Below are 7,558 nucleotides of genomic sequence, written 5' to 3'. Positions count from 1 at the left end.
AAAGTTGTAGCGATTTGGGTGTACTTTTCATTTATTTTTATGTCTTTAGAGTTGTGATGCACGTTTCTATAAAAAAATCCACACTTGAAGTTATGTTTGATGTTAGCACAGTTCACTTGCTACAAAACTAAGAAATTCTCGCTGCAAAAGTTTGTGACGCTGACTGAATGGTGTAGCATGTAGAGACAAACGTTGGTCGAGCCTGCCGGAACACATTCCCTCAAAGCAAAGTAGCCGTACTTTAATTTGCTCTACAGGCTGTGCTGATTGTACCTGTGTATCTGCACATAAGAGATGGTTGAATTTCAATCAGGTGCGCGAGCTGGCCTTTTCTTCGTTATAACAGCTGTTACGATACTACCGGAAGACGCGCACTTATTTTTATATCGACTTAAGGATACACTGATTAAAACTGTTAGATGTCTCGTAGTTCGGTGCTGCCCGTAGCTCAACGTGTTGAAGTTATTCCAAGAGTTCCGGAATATGTAAACAAATATCATGCGCGGTGCGTGAGGCAGATCTCCTTCCCGATTATACGCGAGCTCAGGTGTTAACGCTGTAGAAAACAGTGACGCATTTGTAAATGCAGTCGTGTTTCAGCGCAGTCCTGTTTCATCGATAAGATCATCAGCGTGCTCAAATTACTATGTCACTCGTCATCATCACCAAGCGGATAGGGGGCTCGACTGCAGACCTACAGGTTGCAACATCAAATTCAGGCTGTGGCCACCGCTTTTCAATGGCGGCAGAACTCTTGAGGTCGTGCACCTTTAGATCAAGGAGAACGTGAAATAACAGTGGGTGGTAGAAATTTTCGAAAATATTCAATGCGCCATCTCTGAGAATCATATTGAAGTTTTTTGGAGCAAAGTTCCAGCACCTATTATATTATCGAGCTCAGCGCGTCATCACGTTACGGTGGCTGTTTCTTTGCTGCTGTCGCCAGTTCACCTAAGAAAGTTCTACATTCACGTACTTACTGGGCTTTGCATGATTTACATTAACATTTTTGTCAAATCATACAAGAATTGCATATAATTTTCATTTTTTTCGAAATAAAGGTCAATAAATGTGAATGATGCCAAATCCGCCCTAATTGAATGATAAGGAACATTGCAGTACTTAAAAAAAACCGTTAGGGCAATCTATAGAAGAAACACTTACAATCCGAGAATACTGGTAAACACGAGTTTTTCATCGAAAAACCAAGAATGACTGAGCAAACAAAAGAATTTTAGTTTTTTATTGTTTAGGTTGGACGACATGTCCTCAAAATAATTCTTGTGGCTACGTGCATGTGTGCACGCGTCTCTGTGTGTGCGATCCTACTTCTTTTTTACTGCGTGCCACTCTGGCCCTAGTTCCAAATAGCATCTGTGTCATGCGCTACCAACCACCCACGCAGTGGTTCTTGGTGAATGACCCCTGCAGTTTTAGTCAACACGACAGTGTTGCTTAGTAACCCTCTGAAGCAACAGCAAGCGCCGTCTCCGATTAGAAATGAAGGCCTTGCATAGCTCCACTGCAAGTGCGATGCAGGCGACACAGTGGCCACAGAGGCAGATGACGAAGTAGACGTGAAATGGCTCCATCGCTTCCTGTTGGTGATGCATTACTGGCCTTCCTCGCCTGCGGTGAGGGACCGCCAGACCGCTCTCGTGAATTGCCAGAAGCAAGCGTCGGTGCTGATACCTGAGAGGAAAAAAAAAGTCCTTGCCAATACAATTTCACAACGGGGAGATAATTTTTAAAACTGTGCGTTCCATGCTATCAGCCAAGAACCATCCCCTAGTCATTAGCGTTCTACCACTAAAAATAAATTTTATAACTGTATGTTGTATGTTAGGGACCAAGAATTACCCCCTAGTCATTAGCGTTCGACCTGTAGGAGATAATTTTTAAAACTGTGCGTTCTATATCAGGAACTAAACCACACAATTGCTGCACGTATTGATCAGCAATAACTGCGGAAGTACGCAAGGTCGAGGGTAGTGCAACACCCTACTAATTCTCCATAGAAGCCAATCTCCCGCTGCCCATAGCATAGAGTTTCCTAATATACACTAGAGGGAACTCTGGCGCTAGTGTCTATGGGAGCTGCAACGCACGACGCTTCAGCGAGCGTGGGAATGATGGGTAGTACACACAATTGTCTATTTTTCGTGTTTCTGGCTTGCTTTTCGCTCCGTATGTGTTCGTGTGGCTTGGAGCTGTTTTCTTACGAAACAAAAATCACCAAATGTTCAGCGGTTGCGCTTCGCCACCTTATTCTTTTAGACTTACCTTTACAAAACCGGTCACGAAGTTAAAATAATTCGTTCTTTCTTTCGAAACACAACCGAAACATAACAATAAACGAAGCCGCAAGTTCGATTCGTCGCCCGTAAGTACGAAAACTAGACAAATGCATGTACTACTACAGTGTAATACACTGTAGTACTATCCATCATTCCCATGGTCGCTGACCGATTGCAGCGACAGAGTCCCCTTAAGTTGACTTTAGGAAACTCTATGACTTATAGTACTTGTAGAGATACGCAGTTAACACATTTCCCTAGGTTTACTACTGCCCCCGTGTATTTTGCAGTATGTGACCAGGTGGCATCCACGGAAAAGGCGCCTTTGTCGTTGGAGTATTTATCATGAGCTTTGGCTCTGGCTCTGCGCCTGTCTGCATGGCATGTGGGGTTCATATTCTGAGGAAGAGGCTTGATGAAGGTGCTTTTCTACTATGCCTCCGGCAGCCTATGTTTGTTCCTAACATGCGTTGGTGGTGTGATGGTTAGTTTAGGTAGCACCGTTGTACCACTTCTGAAGAGGGCTAGTCTGAATATTTGATTGTCGAGGTGGCCAATGAATAGCTCGGCTAAACTGTTATGAAGTCCCAGTTGTTGGAGTCATTTTGTGGATGTCGATCGAGGGAGGTCCAGTGCCTTTTTAAGTGTATCGTGCAGTATGGTGTCGATCGTTTGTTGATATGTCCTTGATATTCGGAGCTAGAGATAGCTGCATGTTACCATGTTGACTACAAAAGCTTGAAAGAGGCGCAGGAGGTCATGTTTTTTCAGCCTTTTTTGCTTGTTGGGCAATCCGGCTAATCATGCGCAGGCACCTGTTTATAAGTTTCTGTATTGGGATCGTGTGGTGTTCCTTGTTGTTAAAATATGCTCCTAGGATTGTGATGTTTCCTACTTCCTCAACGTAAGCGCCTTCTAACCTGATATTGAAAGGTATGGTTTTTGAATATCCGTGCCGGAAAACGAGCAATTCTTAGAGGGTGAGCATTTAAGGCCCGCTGCGTTACCGATTGATTGGACTGTCAAGGCTGCTTCAGGTTGGTTGTTCTCTGTGATTTGTAGTGAGCCCTAAGACCATATGGTCACATCAACTGTGTACAGGGCATGGTGGATTCCCGGGATTTGTTGCAAGCTATGCGGTGGTTTAATGAGGATAATAATAAATAAGAGTGGGCATATCACTGCGCCTTGGGGAGTGCCGTGGTCACCCATAGGTGATATGTTGTGAAGGTAGATCACCTATATGTATTGTGGCCGTTCGTCTTTCTAGGAAAACTTTGACGTATGCATTTATTGTGGGCATTTACAGCACGCTTCTTCATTTCCTTTACAAAACCATAATCACATCGTGTTCCTTATCTTCATCTTAGTGGATATAGCCCTTGAGTCTGTACTGTGCCTCAGAGGTGACTGTTTATGGCCACATATTCCAGACCCCAAAAAGGTGTGTAAAAGACTGCGTCGCAAGTGCTGCAGGTTGCTCCTCGATTCCCTGTCCCTGCTCCCCCGCTTTACCTCCTGGAGCTTCGCTCAGGTCGGCGTTTGGGGTACGTGTCCACCAGCATGTCCCAGGACGAACCCTCAGGCGCTTCTTCCTTTACACCTTCGGCTATGACTGCCGCAGCTACTCACTCTTGGATCGCCAGTGGACCCCCTTATGAGCCCTCTCTGTTGGCTGTGTTGTAAATTGCCACAATATTCTATGGTTTGAGGCCTTAAGTTATCGAAGGCTTTTTTTATTCATTCCTAGGACGGCCCGTTCTTGTTGTCGGGCACCTTGGTTGGGTAGGCAGATTACCTCATGCATGTTTAATCTGTAGTAGAATGTCTTGAGCCGAAAAGTGCTGGTGAAAGCCAAACGTGATGTCAGGCAGTAAGTGTTGTTCCTCTAAATATTCTGTTGAGCGAAGCAGCATGGCTTTCTCTATGACTCCATGATGTTGCATGTAACTGTGAACTAGAACTGGCTTGTCTGGAAAGACATGAATTGTAATCTGCAGTATCCTGTGTATGAGATACATGGGTGGAGTGTTTATTACAATGATGTTTTGATCACAGACGGGGTAGAGGCCGTATTGGGTGAAGTCAATCTGCGGGTAGGTCGCTCCTGACGTTTGAAAGAGCACGGTGTGTTCGGTTTCGGCGAAGATGCTGTGGCCTTCGCACTTGGCTAGGTGACACTAAACTTTCAGTTTGATTACGGCGATGAATGCGTCATCATTAACTCTGTGGATATTCTGTGATTTATTTATATATTATCTACCCAAGAATGGCAAGAGCACACATGGGTAACTCTAAAGGGACTAACAACTGATTGTTTTCGACCCAGTTTTTTTTTGGCACAACAGAAAGCGTATCCTTTGTAGTGTTCGCCGACGCAGTAGTTAATCCCAAAAGCACGTAGGCCTTTTATAAGCAGAATTTTACGATCTGAAGGGCTCTGAACACGGATATGTGCTTTCATACAGCAACGCTGAGAATCGATAGCGATGCCGGTGTAGCCTTTCTGGTGACTTGTGCATGCTGTTGTTGTTCCTAATACACAAGAGTTCCTGGAACTATGCTTAACTCCATTCATTCTGCACTGTACAACAATATTAGGTGCGAAGGAGTGGGTCTGTACATCCTCGAGGTATGTAATTGTAATAGTAGTAGGAAGTCATCCGCACACCAGTGGAACATACCCGCCCTCGGCCACATATCCGCATGTCCACATGTTACGAAAAACGTAGCACGGCGTCATTATCACGTACTCGGTGTTAGCGAAGTGCTGACACCATAATTGTGGCATGTACGCTTGTTTAGTCCTTGAATTGTCCGCTGGATGGTGGTACTTGTATATGACGGATATATGGTAAAAAGAAGCAAGATGGCGGTACTTGAAGTGTTCCCCATATGGACGGATGGACGCATGGATGGACATTGAGAGAAGCAGACGGACATACAAACACACGGACGGACGAACGAACAGATGCACGCACAGACGAACGCATGGACGGATGCATAAACGGGCGCCCGTACGAATGGACTGACGCACGGACGGATGCATGGACGTACACACGAACGAACGCACGTACGGACGGACGAATGCGTCCGTCCGTACGTGCGTTCGTTCGTGTGTACGGATGGAACCATAGACGGATTGATGGACGCTTAGCCCCGCGCATCATAAGTAATTCCGTGTAATGCGGTGATTTTCTAAAAATAACAAGCCGTTACAATGAGATGATGTGGCTCTCACAGCTTCTCAGCATTTGTGACATGCTGCTAGAATCTACTAGAAATGTTGAGTGGCGTGACTGCGCCTCGCCGCCTGATCCCTTCCTCGTTGCCAGTAGCGGCGCTGCAGTCGAATAGTACTGAGAGAGCCGCGCCCCGCGTGCAGGAACTGCTATGCTCTTCGGTTCCTCCGTGGCACTTTCTTGATCAAGATTTCTTCGTACCTGCCCATCATTCTTGTCTAGCACATGTTGCCATAGCCCTTGAAGTACGGCATGACAATCTACTCAATTTGAGCTTCATAAAAGCCTTTGTGAGAGATCGAAAATAATTCAGAAAGGGCGTGTCTTACACTGATTTCGTCTGTCTTAACTCTTTCTTCGTTAATTAGGCGTCTACAATATACAAAATAACTGAGCCAATTTTTTGGAAGTTAGCTGCGCTCAGAAAGCTTTGAGATAAAAAAAAAACCGTTTCGAACGCATGCAGGACCAGGAGACCGTTAGTAGAGAGCGGAGAAAAAGGGTTCCAATCCCTCTGCACCACGAAATGTTTTCTTAAATTAACTTTTCAGGGTATACTAAATTTTTTACATGCATTCACAGCGACCACCAATTGCCAGTTAGTCGTTCTGCTGCATCCTCCCCTCAAAAAACATTCTGGGAGCTATAGCCTGGCGCCGAAGGTTTAGAGTTGGCGAAGCTGAATATAGCGTGTCGCTGTACAAATGCGCAGTGTAACTTTCACCTTTTCGACAGTATGACGTCCTAAAACTAGTTCAAGTCTAACGTAGTCGGACGAGGAAGGCACCACCCAAAATGAGTAGCTGTACAAAGGGGCATTGCATAGATATTGCTATTTGCGCGGTGACGTGTGACCTAAGTGTGTGTACTTGAGGATATATATATATATATATATATATATATATATATATATATATATATATATATATATATATATATATATATATATATATATCCACAGTTTGACCATCGCAGCAGACGCGTGCCACAATTCGCGTTCGTAAAAGCCGCGCCATGAAACGCTGTCCCGCACGCGCCACGATGCTACGTTATGGGACCGGCACGAGACTCGAGGGGCAGAGAAAGAGACCGACGAAGTTACAGTCAGCGAGCAAGGGATATTTTTGGCTTATTATTTTTAGTTTTCAATTTTCGGGCAGAGGTTCAACCTAAATAAATAGTTTATATAGTACCAGGTGCTATATTTATTGGTAACATTCTGGTGGACGTGCTGGGTATGATTTCAAGCCCACCACAGGCAAGGGAGAGAAGTCCAGATCCCAGAAGATTGGAGCCAGCTGAATTAACACCTGTGCACCAACGCACGAGTCGCCGACTACGTGGTGAGCAGCCAGAGTTTGGCCCCCTAAGTGACCCATCAAAACCTGTCGAGACCTCAAGCACAAGCGTAACTGCGATGGCCACACAGTCGCTGCCATCTCCATCTCACCTCATCGTGGATTCACCACGTACACCAGAGGTCTTCCACGGTGACACCTTTGAAGACGCCGAGGACTGGCTTGAAGGCTTCGAGCACGTTGCACTTTTGAATGGTTGGGACGACGCCCAGAAACTTCGTTACGTTTACATCGCGCTGCGAAATTCGGCACGTACGTGGTTTGAGAACCACGAAGCGTCCTTGCTGTCCTGGGACGACTTCCGACGAGAGCTAATCGCTACCTATCCGAAACGGACCACAAAAAAAGGAAGAGGCTGCTCTTCAGGTGAGGAACGAACGGGATAACGAGAGCGTCGTCATCTCATCATAATCATCAGCCTGACTACGTCCACTGCAGGACAAAGGCCTCTCCCATGTTCCGCCAGTTAACCCAGTCCTGTGCTTGCTGCTGCCAATTTATACCCGCAAACTTCTTAATCTCATCTGCCCACCTAACCTTCTGTCTACCCCTAACCAGCTTCCCTTCTCTGGGAATCCACTTAGTTACCCTTAATGACCAGCGGTTATCCTGTCTACGCGCTTCATGCACGGCCCATGTCCATTTCTTCTTCTTCATTTCA

Source organism: Rhipicephalus microplus, chromosome 7 (genome assembly GCF_043290135.1).
Source record: "Rhipicephalus microplus isolate Deutch F79 chromosome 7, USDA_Rmic, whole genome shotgun sequence".
NCBI lineage: Eukaryota > Metazoa > Arthropoda > Arachnida > Ixodida > Ixodidae > Rhipicephalus > Rhipicephalus microplus.
The sequence above is the reverse complement of the archived record's forward strand: the minus strand, read 5'-3'. Positions refer to the sequence as shown.